This window comes from Galeopterus variegatus, unplaced genomic scaffold (assembly GCF_000696425.1).
Source record: "Galeopterus variegatus unplaced genomic scaffold, G_variegatus-3.0.2 Scaffold121, whole genome shotgun sequence".
NCBI classification, from domain to species: Eukaryota; Metazoa; Chordata; class Mammalia; order Dermoptera; family Cynocephalidae; genus Galeopterus; species Galeopterus variegatus.
In genome coordinates this window covers 647,431-662,296 of record NW_007726232.1, presented here as the reverse complement: position 1 = coordinate 662,296, position 14,866 = coordinate 647,431, and positions in this window count along the sequence as shown.

The window sequence follows — 14,866 nt, the reverse complement described above, 5'->3', positions numbered from 1 at the left end:
TCGGCTTCATGGTACTGCTTTTACTCTCTCTTTCAATATTTTGGTTAGCGTGGCAGTTCTCTGAATTCCCAAAGTATCATAAAAATAACACAAATTATTATACGGTCATTGAACTAAACATTCCCACAGAGGATCCGAGTAAATTGGACAATTTAAAATTATTCCCTTATGATAAATTGACCACACCAACATATGTTCCAAAAGCACCGCTCATGACTAAATATGAGCTGCAGCCTAATGTAAGTTGGCAAACATCATTTACTGGAGATTATATTAATGGCAAGAGAATGGTTGGTATTAATGAGAAATTATATGATTGGGACAAATTAAGTATATGGGAACGAAACTGTAGAGCCCCCTTTACTTGGTGGTGTCCAGTTTTAAATAAATCATTAAGAATCAGGTGTTGGGATAAAAATATATGATATAAAATTGTTAAACCTGCAAAATTAGATCTTAGAAAAATAAGAAAGTGTAACTGGTTTTGTGAGAGATGGTGCTGTGCACAAGGACATTTAGATCAAGATTACAGGGCCACAGCAAATGCATAACCTCAAAATGTGCATGATAATGCTGCTCAAATATCCACCGTTCTTTTTACATTTGACTCCCACCCTGTTAACAAGGTGGATATTAACCACAGCTTGCTAACAGAAAAAGGTCACAAGATAACTTCAAGACAATGAAGGGATGGTTTGAATCTGATGAACCTGATTCCAGGAAATAGAAGCATGAGTTGATCACCTAAGACATGCTGACCTCTAAAAAAGTTTCCTCCCTGCTTTTGGACTATTGATTTAAGCTTGCTGATACAATAAAAATAATACCCAAAAGCCCCCTGCAGAGAAAAATCTAAATAAAAGGCATCGTCTCATGCTCTACTGGGCTCCAGCTGCAACATGCTGACAGCCTGCAGAGAGAGGACATGCATACTGATGCATTGAGGTCTCTGTCTGTTTGTTATTTTCGCCGACTCCCTCTCCATTTTTGGGTACCCACAACTCGACTGGAGCTGGTCTCCGGCAGCCGAGTGTATGTGTGTGGCTGAGATGTATCCTAGATACAAAGCAAGTGTGGAGTCTGGATCCGTGGTTCTGTCTTCCCGTGAGGGACGTGGCTGGAGAAAGACAAAGCAGGTCCTGACGTGTGCAAGAAGCCTCCAGTTAAGGGGGGGTTGAGTACCTCAGGGAGTCCTCACATGTGCCAGAAATCTCCAGCAAGGAGGGTTGAGTACCTTGGAGACTCAGACACAAGGATCGGTGAAAATGGGAAATAAGAATTCTAGGCCTAGGAAAACAAGGAAGGGAGGAAATAAGGAGATACTTCCCAACATCCCCTCATATAGTCCACTGGGGGAAATATTAAGACACTAAGAAAGTAATTCCCGGATGAAGAATAAGGAAAAACAGAAAATGATCAAGTACTGCTGTTTTATTTGGACCAAAGAACCCATTCGTAACCCTTCAGTTTTTTGGCCACAGTTTGGCTCAAACAAGGACTGGGTCTGTCAGGCCCTCGTCCTCTGTGTTAATGATAAATTCCCATCCTTCTGGGACAAAAAAGATTATGCTCTATGCTGGCTATCAGGAGCAACTCCCATGTTTCCTCTTAAAATTGAGAGGAAAGACCCTGAAACATAATCCTGGGATCCTTTGTCCTGTCTTCCTCCTCCTTATGCCTCACAGAGTGGGAGGCAGAGGACTATGGGCAGGCCGAATGTTCACACCCCTGTGCAGGGGCTGAGGTTTCAGACTGAGCCCTCAGCCCCTGTGGATCCATATCCTAGTCTAAGGAGGGAACTAGAACAATGTACGAAAGATCTTGGGAATTTCCCCCTCCCTTTGGGGGTTCCTAGGGAAATCTCTAAAATGTTTCCCCTTAGGGAAGTCCCCATGGGGCAAGATAGGGTTCGTGAACACCCCCCTCATGAGCACTGAAGTTAGAAACTTTAAAAAGGAGATGAAATCATTATTAGAGGATCCCCTTGGTCTAGCAGAACAACTCAACCAATTAGTAGGGCCCAGCTATTACACTTGGGTCGAGCTGATGTCCATAATGAACATCCTTTTCACAGGGGAAGAAAGGGGGATGATTAGGGGAGCGGCTCTGTCCATCTGGGAGAGACACCCTCCTGGACAGAGAGTCCTATCTGTGGAACAAAAGTTCCCAAATGGGACAATAATGATCCTAGAGTTAGGGCCCACATGCAAAACCTTAGAGAATTAATAATTAAGGGATTAAAGAATCTACCCTGAGGTCACAGAATATTTCTAAGGCTTTTGAGATTCAACAAGAAAAAGAGGAAATTCCTTCTGCCTTTTTGCAGAGGCTCAGAGATCAAATGAGAAAATACTCTGGGTTAGACCCATAAGACCCAATAAGACAGGGTCTCCTAAAGGTTAATTTTGTGACTAAAAGCTGGCCTGATATTACAATAAGATTACAGAAATTAAGTGGTTGGAATGAAAAGCCAATTGAGGAACTAGTCAGGGAGGCCCAAAAGGTGTTTGTGTGGAGAGAGGAAGAGAAACAGAAATAAAAAGCAAAGATTGTGGTGTCCACAGTGGAAAAGGTAGCTCAAAAGAATTGGGATTCAAAACCCCCTCACTCACCAGGACGAAAGAACCCTAGATTTCAGTCAAGGGATCAAAGGGACCCCTACGAAAAGAAGTTTCAAGCTAACAATGGGTGCTATAAATGTGGAAAACCTGGCCCTTTACAAAGAAACTGTCCTGAGTGGAGGAGGACAGAAAAAGTGATCCCCTCATGAGTTTTGAGGAGGATTAGTGGGGTCAGGGGTTCCCTTTGGTGAAGTCCCACCAGGAAAGCCTGATAAACTTAAAGGTGGGACCTAAAGAAAAAGATTACATTCCTGATGGACACGGGAGGGACACGGGAGCATCTCGGTCCTCCCTAACTTTCCAGCTTCAGGGTACAAAGTTATCCAAAGAGACATTAATAGTATCAAGGGTCAAAGAAGAGGGATTCCAAGCTCCCATTTTTAACTCTATGAAGATGAAATTGTAATGGAAATATAGCTTTAACCTGCACAATTTGCTAGTATAGCTTTAACCTGCACAATTTGCTTCTGCAAACGCTTGCTAAAATGGGGAAACATATCTAAAGGCATTTTATGTAAAGCAGCTTCTAAGGGGCTGTTGAAATGTAAAGCAGCTTCTAAGGGGCTATTAAGCAGCAGGGGGCCCGAGTACACTAAACATTCCAAGAAGGGGGTGGCCCCCGCCCGGTTCCAGGGACGGGCTGGTTCCTTATCTAAAAGCCTCCTTGCCAGGCGCCAAGGAAGATATATGATTGAAAGAAGCGCTGTTATCGGGGGTACCAGCCTACTAAAGCCTAGTAAATCTAAAGGCGCCACAGATAACGAACAACTCATCCTGTCATAAAGATCTGTTCAGGAAAAACTGTATAAAAAGTGCTTGTGTTATAAACTGGGGGCTGCTTTTCCGAAAGGCAAAGCGCCCCAGCATGCTGGAAAAATAAAATTCCTCTTGCTGATTGCAATGGTCCTGGTCTTGTGGTCTTTGTGAGGCGAGCCACTCCAGCGTGTAGGATTTGTGCTTGGTGCACGGGTCTTACAAAATCTAAGTCAAAAACTGTGGAGGGGTCATTTTCATATTTGCCTGAGGCAGGAATTAATCTCTTAGGACAAGACCTAATCATAAAACTTGATCTAGGACTACAGATAGAGAAGGGACAAATTAGGGTGTTAATGGCCCTTCTAACGTAGGAAGAAGAAAGAAAAATTGACCCAATTGTATGAGCTAAGGAAGGAAATAGAGGAGGACTAAATATAACCTCGATAAAAATAAAGCTAAAACAATCAGGTGAAATAGTCTGCAGGAGACAATACCCCATTCCTATCAAAGGCAAAAAGAAACTCCAGCCAGTAATCAAAGACCTCATTAAAGATGGCTTGCTGGAACCTTGTATGTCACCATACAATACCCCCATTCTCCCGGTGAGGAAATGGATGGATCCTACAGACTAGTGCAAGATTTGTGGGCTATCAATCAAATTGTTCGGGCCAGGCATCCTGTAGTTTGTAATCCTTACACTCTTCTTAGTAAAATCCCTTATTAGCATAAATGGTTTAGTGTGGTTGACTTAAAGGATGCATTCTGGGCATGCCCCCTAGATCCTGAAAGTCAAAACTTCTTTGCTTTTGAATGGGAGAATCCCACAAATGGGAGAAAACAACAGTACGGCTGGACGGTACTGCCACAGGGATTCACTGAAGCCCCAAATTTATTTGGTCAGATCTTAGAAACAATCCTAGAAGAATTTTGACCCATGATGGGCACCCAGCTATTACAACACATGGATGATTTGTTGATTTCTGGGGAAAAGAGAGATGAAGTATCAGGGGTCACAACTAATTTACTAAATTTCCGGGACAAAAGGGATTATGAGTCTCTAGAAATAAGCTACAGTTTGTAGAAAAAGAGTTTAAATATTTAGGACACTTAATTAGCAAAGGCAAACGGAGAATTAAACCCAGAGAGAATAACTGGCATAATAAATTTAACCTTGCCCCAAACAAAAAAAGAACTCAGAAAATTCTTGGGACTCACAGGCTATTGCTGGTTATGGATTGAATCTTATGCCCCGAAAACAAAAGGTTTATATTCAAAGTTCTTAGAAGGGGAACCTGACCTTCTGCAATGGTCTCCTGAAGAAATACAAACTCTAGAGAACCTAAAACAGGCCCTTGTTACAGCTCCTGTCCTGGCCCTCCCATCCCCGGATAAGCCATTTCATTTGTTTGTAACAATAGACCAAGGTGCAGCCCTTGGGGTGTTAACCCAGACTTGAAGAAAAAGGCAACCTGTTGCTTTTGTTTCCAAGCTCCTTGATCCTGTCTCCCAGTGATGGCCAGACTATATTCAAGCAGTAGCGGCCACTGCCTTATTGGTAGAAGAGAGCAGAAAACTAACCTTTGGGGGAGCTCTAATAGTTAGTACTCCCCACCAAGTGAGGGCCATACTCAACCAAAAGGCAGGAAGATGGCTCACTGATTCTCGGATTTTAAAATATGAGGTCATATTACTAGAAAAAGATGATTTGGTTTCGACAAAAGATGCTTGCCAAAATCCAGCAAGTGTTCTATGGAAAGGGAAGGAAGATCAAGAGGCCTTAGACCACAATTGCTTAGATATCACTGATTATCAAGTTAAGGTCAGGCCAGATTTAAGGGAAGTCCCACTACATGATAGAATTAGGCTTTCTGTAGATGGGTCATCCTGGGTGATAGAAAGGAAAAGCCATAATGGAGATGCGATTGTTGAAGGCAGCCAGCAGTCCACATCTGAGAAAGGCGGATTACCCGCCCAATAGCTGGTCTGCACAGACCTGTGAACCATATGCTCTCAGCCAGGCCCTAAAGCTTCTTGCAAATCAAAAAGTCACAATTTACACTGACTCCAAGTATGCCTTTAGGTGGTACCTACATTTGGGAAAATCTGGATGGGACGGGGCCTTATGAATAGTAAAGGCAAAGAGCTAATACACAAATAATTAATCAAAGAGGTCCTTAAAAGTCTCCTACTTCCAGCAGAGATATCAATAGTACATGTGAATGGCCATCGAAAAGGGAGTACCTTAGGGGCCGGCCCGGTGGCGCACTGCGATAGTGCGCCGCTTGAGAAGTGCGGCGGCGCTCCCGCCGAGGGTTCGGATCCCACATACAGACCAGTTCCCGCTCACTGGCTGAGCAAGGCACGGGAGCAACACCAAGGGTTGCAATCCCGTTGCCGGTCCCGGTCCGGAACGGGCGCGACACTGAGGGTTGTGATCTGTTGCCAGACACGGAAAAAGACAAAAAAAAAAAAAGAAAAGGGAGTACCTTAGAAGCTATAGGAGATAATATGGCAGATGAAGCAGGGAAGCTCCAAATAGGCTTTTCATCACAGGAATAAGTACATAGTCAAGTTATATAAGTATTGTTTAAAATAGCAAAAATTTAGCGATATACATGTCCAACAATAAGAAGATAAGTAAACTATGGTACAATTCCATGGTAGGGAACCACATTGCCATGAGGAGTAACAGAGGTGGAAGGCTGTTCGCAATGTATTAAGAAAAAAGCCACTTTAAAAATAGCTATTTTATTACCTTTTCTTAAAAAAAAAAAAAATATATATATATATATATATATATGTATGTATATATATTACATATACACATGCATAAAAATGTTTGGAATATCACATCAACTTTTATGAACATTTTAGAATATGTGGTTAACAAAGTGGTAGAATTATGAGCAGTTTATTTATGCTTAAATGTATTTTTTTTTTCTTAACAATGAACATTTTTATAGAAAAATCTCTCAATTAGAGGAATATTTTGGGCCGGCCCGTGGCTCACTCGGTAGAGTGTGGTGCTGATAACACCAAGGCCCCGGGTTCGGATCCCACATAGGGATGGCCGGTTCGCTCACTGGGTGAGCATGGTGCTGACAACATCAAGTCAAGGGTTACGATCCCCTTACCGGTCATCTTAAAAAAAAAAAAAAAAGAAGAATATTTTAGTGTCCTTATGTATCATTTTAAGGCTGGCTTAAAGTGTGTTTTACCTGTAGTTTCTTAACTTTTTATTTTTGTACTACCCAACCTGATTAGATATAAAATTTATACGCTGCCTCTTAAAAGTGGCTACTTTGAGGTAAAAAATGTTTCATGTTATATATATATTCTCCTAAGTCTGTCTGAAAATAGTTATTTTAGTCATACCCTATATTTATAAACAAAGGGCCCTGAGCGATTTTCTGGTAGTCCTGAGAGACCTGTTTCTAATCCCACTTTGCCCCCAATTTATATAACCTTGAAACAGTCAACTCCTTTATTTCAGTTCCTAATTTTTAAAGTGGTAATAATGATTTCATATGATAATAAAATATAAGAATAAGACGTGAGGGCTTTAAAGCTCAATATGGACTAAAATGTCATGTGGCAGTTTAAGAAGCAAACAAGTAGAAAAATGCACATGCAGTCCTGGAGTTTATCCTGGGCTCAGACCAGTCCTGGAAATAATATTTTTAGTCGAGGTACCACATTCCTGAATTTCTTCCAGCACTTCAAGATAGCAAAATAAACAGCTATAGAAGCCAGGAGAAATGGTTGAAGGAACCAGGGCTGTTCTATTTGAAAAAGTATCATCAGAGACAGTTATTGTCTTCAAATACAGGAAGGGCCACTGAGGAAAGGAGGGGGAGGTTATCCTGTGTAATGTCCGAAGACAGAATTAGGATCAATTTGGGAGGCATTTTGGATTTCCTAATAAGCAACTTTTTGCCATCACCCCACCCCTCCCATCGGCTCTGCCACATGGGTACTATGCAAAGTGTCAGCGTATCTGGAAAGGAATTCCCTTGATGAAATGTAAAAAGTTCCCCATCAATGGGAAGTGTTCAAATGTCACCTCTCCCAGGGTGACCTAGATGCAAAGAATTACTCAAAGCCCATTTCTCTAGAGCAGTTTCTTTAGAACAGTGAGAGGCTCGAAGCAGGTACCCTCAGGAATAATTCTTTCAAGAGTGGAAAGATCCCAGCAATAGCCCTGAATCAGGTTTTCTCTCCTTTTTTATTCTCCAGGCAAGAAAGTTACAGAAAAGGAACATAGGTGGTTACAAAAAGAACAATGAGATAATCGTTGTACTTTCCCATCATTAGGTTTAGCTGCACCAAGGACATCTGCCCTTAGAGCAAGCATTTTTGCTGTGTTACAATTTTTTTTCTCTACAACAGAGACTTTAGTCCTGGGAAAGTTTTCTGCTTTTCCCAAGCTTAGCATTTCTATGTGCAATTCTAAAAAGTTAGGCTATACCTTAAAAACTACAGAGCTTTGGCCATGCTAAAACTACATATGCTTTATTAATGTTGGTATCCTCCACTTTCAAACAGAGAGTAGAGATCACAGATCAGAAATATGGCAGAAAAGATTCCTGCAGAAGTCATTAAGGGGCAAAAACAAAAGATCTCTGAAGAAGTCATTTCCATCTGCCTGAGATGTAAGGGGAAGCTAAAGAGTCCCAAGGTGATATACAAATATAAGTATCCCTCGTCAAGTTCCTGAAAATGTTCTGGGTAGCATTTTGGTATTTGGATGTTGTATTGCTACGATTATATTGCTATGTTAGTTGTCTGGCTAGGTGACTGCGCCAATTGTATTGCTAAGGCAATTCATAACTAAAGCCAAAATGTTTTATTATTTTAGTTACACTAAGATTGTTAGGGCTAGGACCCACAGACCCTTCAAACTCATTGTACAGACTGGGTCACAGACCCCTTACATGCTAGACTGGGTCACCAGACCCCTCATATGCAGGTCCACGAGCTAGGTAATTGGGAAAGATCCCAGGAGCCATTGGCAGATGACAAGATCTCAGTCCTCAGCTTCTTCAGCAGCAGCAGCAGCTTACAGTTGCAGCAGCAGTGGCAGTGGTGGCCTTGGCCTCTCGGAGGGTCCTGGTAGCAACAGTCCCCAGCAGCAGTAGCGACCTCCCCAGGGTCCCCCTCACGCATCCTGGGGTGGGGTGGGCAGGCACTATGGAGCAGAGCCACTCGTCCTTTACACTTAAGTCCATAACCCAGGACACCTGGGTGCCCACGGGCATCAACGTCAGACAGTAAGCAAGGAGCACATGGGCACATGTGCATAGTTACATCAGATGCTTGGCAAGACTCCAACCCCCCGCAGGACCATGACCATTTATATTTACTTTCCCTACAGATGTAAAACGTAGTGTGAGCCTATATTCTATTATTTTAAATAGGAAAACAGAAACATGTTACTGTTCATGCAGAAACCCCAACTAGTCCCCCAAATATCAATTAAAAGCATATATATGTTTATATGTATTTATATATAAACAATCCACAGAAATTTGAACATAAAACATTTAACACATTAAAAAATTACTTAATGACATAACACTTAAGGAATTCACTGGTGGGTATATATTAACTACTGCGAAGCAGGTTCAGTCTCGTCCCCTACCTCCAAGTCATCCCTACAACAATAATTTATGAGCCCACTGTGAGCAGATGCATGCTAGGCCTGCCCTACAGGGACTGCTGAACAAGGCAAGGCCCGACACTCTCAAGAACCTTACAATCGGGGCTGGAAGTTTAGCTCAGCTGTTCGAGTACAGCCTTGCAATACCAAGGTCAAGGGTTCTGATCCCCGTGCTGGCCAGCCACCAAAGAAACCCCCAAAACAATGAACCTTACAATCTGAAGGAAGTGGACACCAACCAATGCTAAAGATTAGGAGAAAAATAGAGTTGCAACTATTAGGTCCCTGGAACTGAGAACCTGACTTTTAGAAAGCCACCACCCTTTGGTTTTTGCTTAAGTTTCGTTCCTCTAAGTTTCTGTCTCCCTAAGTCTCTGTTACCACGAGCAGGCTGAGCAGGCTCAGCGAGCTGTACCGAGAGTATAACACTGTAACTGCTTGCGCCGGCTAGCCCAAGGCTTCTGTCTCCCCAAGTCTCTGTTCTCATGGGCAGGCTGTACCCGGAATGGAACGCTGTGACCGTCTTCCTAGGCTTGGCCAGATGCCAATCTTAACCCTATAAAAGAAGACACCCAACTGCCTCTTGGGGCTGACACCATGTTTTGGCTCAGCCCTGCAGGTCTGCTTACCGCTTGCTAATAACCTTTTTTACCTGGCTAGCCTCTCCTTCCTCAGCGAGCTTACAACACCACCGGTTCTCAAGCTTCTGTGAGCATCAGAATCACCTGGAGGGCTGTTAAACAGATTGTCAGACCCTATCCTAGAGATTTTGATTCAGTAGGTCTAGTGGGTGCCCAAGAATTTGCCTTTCTGGCCATTTCCCAGGTGCTACATATGCTTGGTCCAGGGACCACATTAAGAATAACTGGAGTAGAGAGTGACTTTGCACAGGGTTGCAAGTGTCTTCTTCTTACAGGGCTGTAAAAGGAGCTGTTAGTCCTGATTAAATAATTAGGAGCTGCTTTAACTTTTAAGGGCCTATGTGATTACCTCACTGAATATAATGTGTCACTGAATGAAAGCCATTAGGCAAATCCTTGTTTCTGTGTTAACTTCCATTTAGTGAGCAAATATTACAGGCCAGTCGCTATGCTTGGTGCTCTTGACATAGTAACTGTAGTTAATCCTCACAACAATGCTGTAAGGTAAATTTAATCACTGCCTCCGATTATGAAAACAGGAAACTGTGGATTGAGGAGGAAAACTAATGCTGACTTTGAAGACAGGTATGTTTCCACAAGGAAAGACACACCGGTGGTTCTCAACTGACACCCAGCAAGGAAATGAGACCTCAATCCTCCAATCACAAAGATTGTATCCTGCCAATCACCTGGTGAGCAAGGAGATGGATTCTCCCTAGAGCCTCCAGAAAAGAACACAGCCCTGCCACCTTTATTTTAGCCCATCAGACTTCTGATGTATGGAACGTTAAGATTAATAAATTTGTGTTGTTTTAAGATGCTAAATTTGTAGTCATTTATTTTAGCAGCCATAGAAAACTAATATGGCAGCCTCAGAACTAGAAAGAAGTGGTAGAGCAGCATTTAAACCCAGGTCTGAGCTCTGAACCATAGTTAAACTCTATGGTTGGGAAACTTCTTGTGAAATGTATTAGTTAAGCTGAGAAGGCCACTAGAGAAGAGATTTTACATCCGCTGTGTTTCCGTGAGATTCACAGATGCCAGTGAATACAGTTACTGCTCCTGGGAGCCTGGGGCCTTCGAAGCTGATGAACTTTAAGGCTAGAAGTGTCTTCAAAGATAAAGCCCAAGGGGCCGACCCGTGGCTCACTCGGGTGAGTGTGGTTCTGATAATGCCAAGGCCACGGGTTCGGATCCCATATAGGGATGGCCAGTCAGCTCACTGGGTGAGCGTGGTGCTGACAACAGCAAGTCAAGGGTTAGGATCCCCTTACTGGTCATCTTTAAAAAAAAAAAAAAAAAGGGCTGGCCCGGTGGCGCACTGCTACAGTGCGCCTCGAGGGTTCGGATCCCACATACAGACCGGTTCCCGCTCACTGGCTGAGCGAGGTGCGGGTGCAGCACTGAGGGTTGCGATCCCGTTGCCGGTCCCGGTCCGGTACGGGCGTGACACTGAGGGTTGCGATCCGTTGCCTGACACGAAAAAAGACAAAAAGGAAAAAAAAAGATAAAGCCCAATGTCCTCATTGTTTAGGAAATTAATGGAAGCCCAGGGGGATGAAAGTACCTGTCCCAAGGCAACTGGTTAATCACAAAGCCACAATAGATAGATCTTGCTTGTTTTCACCAGGGGCTGGTAACTCACAAATAGTTTAACAAACTTGGCAGTGGGCAGCTTTTGCACCCGTATCACTTTGGACACACGTTGCCCGCTGTAACCAAGGATGCTGAGGTGCTCAAACAAAGATCAGTTACTCAGTTCAGAAAAATAATTATATCAGCAGGTAAAGACAAAGAGAAAACCACCATCACAACAGATTAGCCCCCACCCAGCAATCCAAGGTCTTGGTGCCAAAGACAACTGAAACAGAGTAAGGCTAGGCCTATGAACCAAACTGACTCCATTTTCCCTGTAGAGGACACTTTGTTACTTTTCCACTCCTTAGGCATAAGACCCCTCAGGGCAAATGATCACCCAATGGGCCACCCTGACAAAATAGCCTGAGATAAGAGAGGAAACAGGTATTTACTGAGTTGGAAAACCCCTCTCCAAGGCTTGTTTACCATAATTGTAAAAGTTACAGATTAGCCTTAAGACCCCTTTAGGAATTCCCACCCGTGCACAAAGCATCAAGGTGACTGATACAATGACCCTCCCGGGGTGACAATGATGAACACCACTGCCATCTTGGACCTACTGAGCATGCACCCATGATGCAACCAGGAAGAACAGAATGGACCAGCTCCAGTGACACTGGCCTGTACCCCTTAACTCCTTTCCCTATAAAAGACCCTGAACAGCTTCACTTGGGGGGCTAGCTTTACTGTCACTACCCCCCTTATGCATTAGTCTATATTCTCTTTTATTAAAGCATTGCTTGCTTTACTGCTGGGTACATTGTTTATTTCTATGACTTTAGAGTCCAAGAGCCTAATTTAGTCACTGGCAAAAATTAGAAAGCTTTGGGCACCAGAAAAGACTCTAGCTGCAAGAGACAAGTGGTCACTAAAACTATTTTGCTCCCATGTCTCTGCTGCTGTTAAGTCTCTCCTGGAGTCCCCAGCCTAAATTCTGACAAGTCAATGCTTTATTCTCTTTTACTTTCCTTTTCCCCCTTTTCTTCTTCTTTAAAGTGACTGCTGGACAACGACAGCTTAAACTCCTCTCAATCTGTGAGAAGCTGCTCCCTCTGGCTGGCAACCGCTTGCCCTTATGGGTAGCTAGCAGAGGTGGGAAAGCCAGTCCTGCACCGTGAAGATCTTGCTCGAGCAGGTTCCCCCGACAGGGGATTCATGAGAGTGGTGGCAATTCAGTCCCACACTGTGCAGTGACTGGAAGTCCGGAAGCCACTAAAATTCTCTTTACCTTCTGATTTTCTGAGCCCTCTTCTGCTGTCTGGTTGGATTGTATCCGCTACTATGTAGGTGCACTCTGGAGGGCTCCCAGCTATGCTTTGTTTCTCATTTTCCAAGCCCTCTTCTACTTGTATAGGTGCACCCCGGAGGGCTCCTGGCTATGCTTTGTTTCTCTGATTTAAATCTAGTCGGTACTTTTCTTCTTTGTGCAGACAGCAGTGGGGAGAACTGCTTTTATCAATTACTGTGTCAGTGGAATAGGCTGACCCCAGTGATTGGAAGTAGGATAAATTGGACCCCACTGTTCCTCTTTTCTCTTTATTTGTTTGCTTGGTTGGACGTAAGCAACTTTCCCCCTTAACCCCCTCCCTTTCCCTTTTCTGCTCCAGGAACTGAGCAGCAAAATTCCTCTCCTGGGAAGGGGTAAACATTACCCTTATCATCAAAGGAATGTCTTGTGGGATATATTTAGCAGGCTTCTGGCTGGAATGATTTGTACTGAGACAGTAGCTCTCGGGAGCCTATACCTTAACCAACCAGATGTCATTGGACCACAGGACTGTGTCACCTTGTATACCACTGATTTTGAAATTGCCCGTCACTCTGTCAGAACCCTCCCTAAAGGTCTTATAAACCTCCTGCTCTCCTGGGTTTGGGGGAACTGATCTGGCTCAATCTCCCCTCCATGTTAGTGGAATAAAGCTTTTTGGGCCGGCCCGGTGGCGCACTGCTACAGTGCGCTGCTTGGGAAGTGCGGCGGTGCTCCCGCCGAGGGTTCGGATCCCACATACAGACCGGCCGCTCACTGGCTGAGTGAGGTGCGGGTGCAACACCGAGGGTTGCAATCCCGTGGCAGGTCCCGGTCCGGTACCGGCGCAACACTGAGGGTTGCGATCCGTTGCCGGTCACGAAAAAAGACAAAAAGGGGAAAAAAAAAAAAGCTTTTTGGCTGAAATGGCACCTGGTTCGGGTCTCTCTCTCTCTCTCTCTTCCTCTCACCGAAGCTAAACAGTAAACACATCTTCCCCTTTAGGAAACTTCAAGCACTTCTGGGCTGGGTTTTGTTTGTAGTAGTTTGGCTGAGGTTCTTGAAGAGCAGGTCCAGAATTTTTTTTTTTTTTTTTTTAAAGATGACCGGTAAGGGGATCTTAACCCTTGACTTGGTGTTGTCAGCACCACGCTCAGCCAGTGAGCGAACCGGCCATCCCTATATGGGATCCGAACCCGGGGCCTTGGTGTTATCAGCACCGCACTCTCCCGAGTGAGCCACGGGCCCGCCCAGGTCCAGAATTTTTAATGCTCTCCTCATCAAAACCTTATACCTGCAGCAGTCAAAGATGAATGCCATCAGACACCCACTCTGCCCACCCTAAAATCCACGTGGGCTTTCTTCCAAGCAAGATTTAGCAAACAGTTTCAAGTTTCCATCATGCTTGGTTTGTAGTGAGACAACTCCCTGCTTTTCTCCCTGGCATAAATGCATTAACATTGGCGGGGTGAGGGGTGGGGGTGTTCTGCGTGCCTTCCTAGAACGACCCCAGTAGGGAACTTGAACTACTGCCAGGGATCACAAGGGTATCTGATATTAATACCCCCAGGCTGGTTCTCCACTTTATCCAGGTGAGCGCTTTCGGTGAATTACCTCATCTGGTCCTTACAACCACCTATGAAGTACGGCTTATTGTTTTACCGATAAGAACGTAAGGCTCCCATACCGGCCAGCGCCAAAACCAACCAAACAAAACGAAAAGCGCCCCAAACACACACACACACCCCATGAGGTGGAATAGCCTGCTCATCCTCACCCCTGGGCCTGTGCACCATCAAACGATTAAAGGCCCTACCCAACGGTTTTAAAAGCCGGCTGTCAGCCCTGAGAAGGGAGCGGCCCAAGCCCGCCCGAGACAAGCAAACGTCACCCCCACGTTGGACTTGAAGCGTGTCCGTTTCGGCCCTGACGCCAGCGAGTGTAGACGGCTAGGGAGGGGAAGAAGGCCGCACAGGGGCTGGCCTTTCCTCCTGGCGCGGTTTCTTTCCCCTAAATGGCAAGAGCGTCCCCTGAGACGAAGGTGGGCACGTGGCCAGGGTGCCAGGAGAATGTCCCCGAGGGGATGGGGGCGGCGGCCCGTGGAACGGCGTGGCTTTCGGGAAGAGGCCGCTCCCCGCTTGTTCTCCGCGGTAAACAAAGGCAGCCAGCCTTCTTCCCGGCTTCCCGGGGAGCCGAAGGCCCCGGTCAGGTCAGGTTCCCGCTCCCGGGACCGCTGCCGGGCCGCGGGGACGCTGCGGCCACCAGGGCCGGCGCGCGGAAGGGCCAGGCTTCGCGAGGCTCGCCC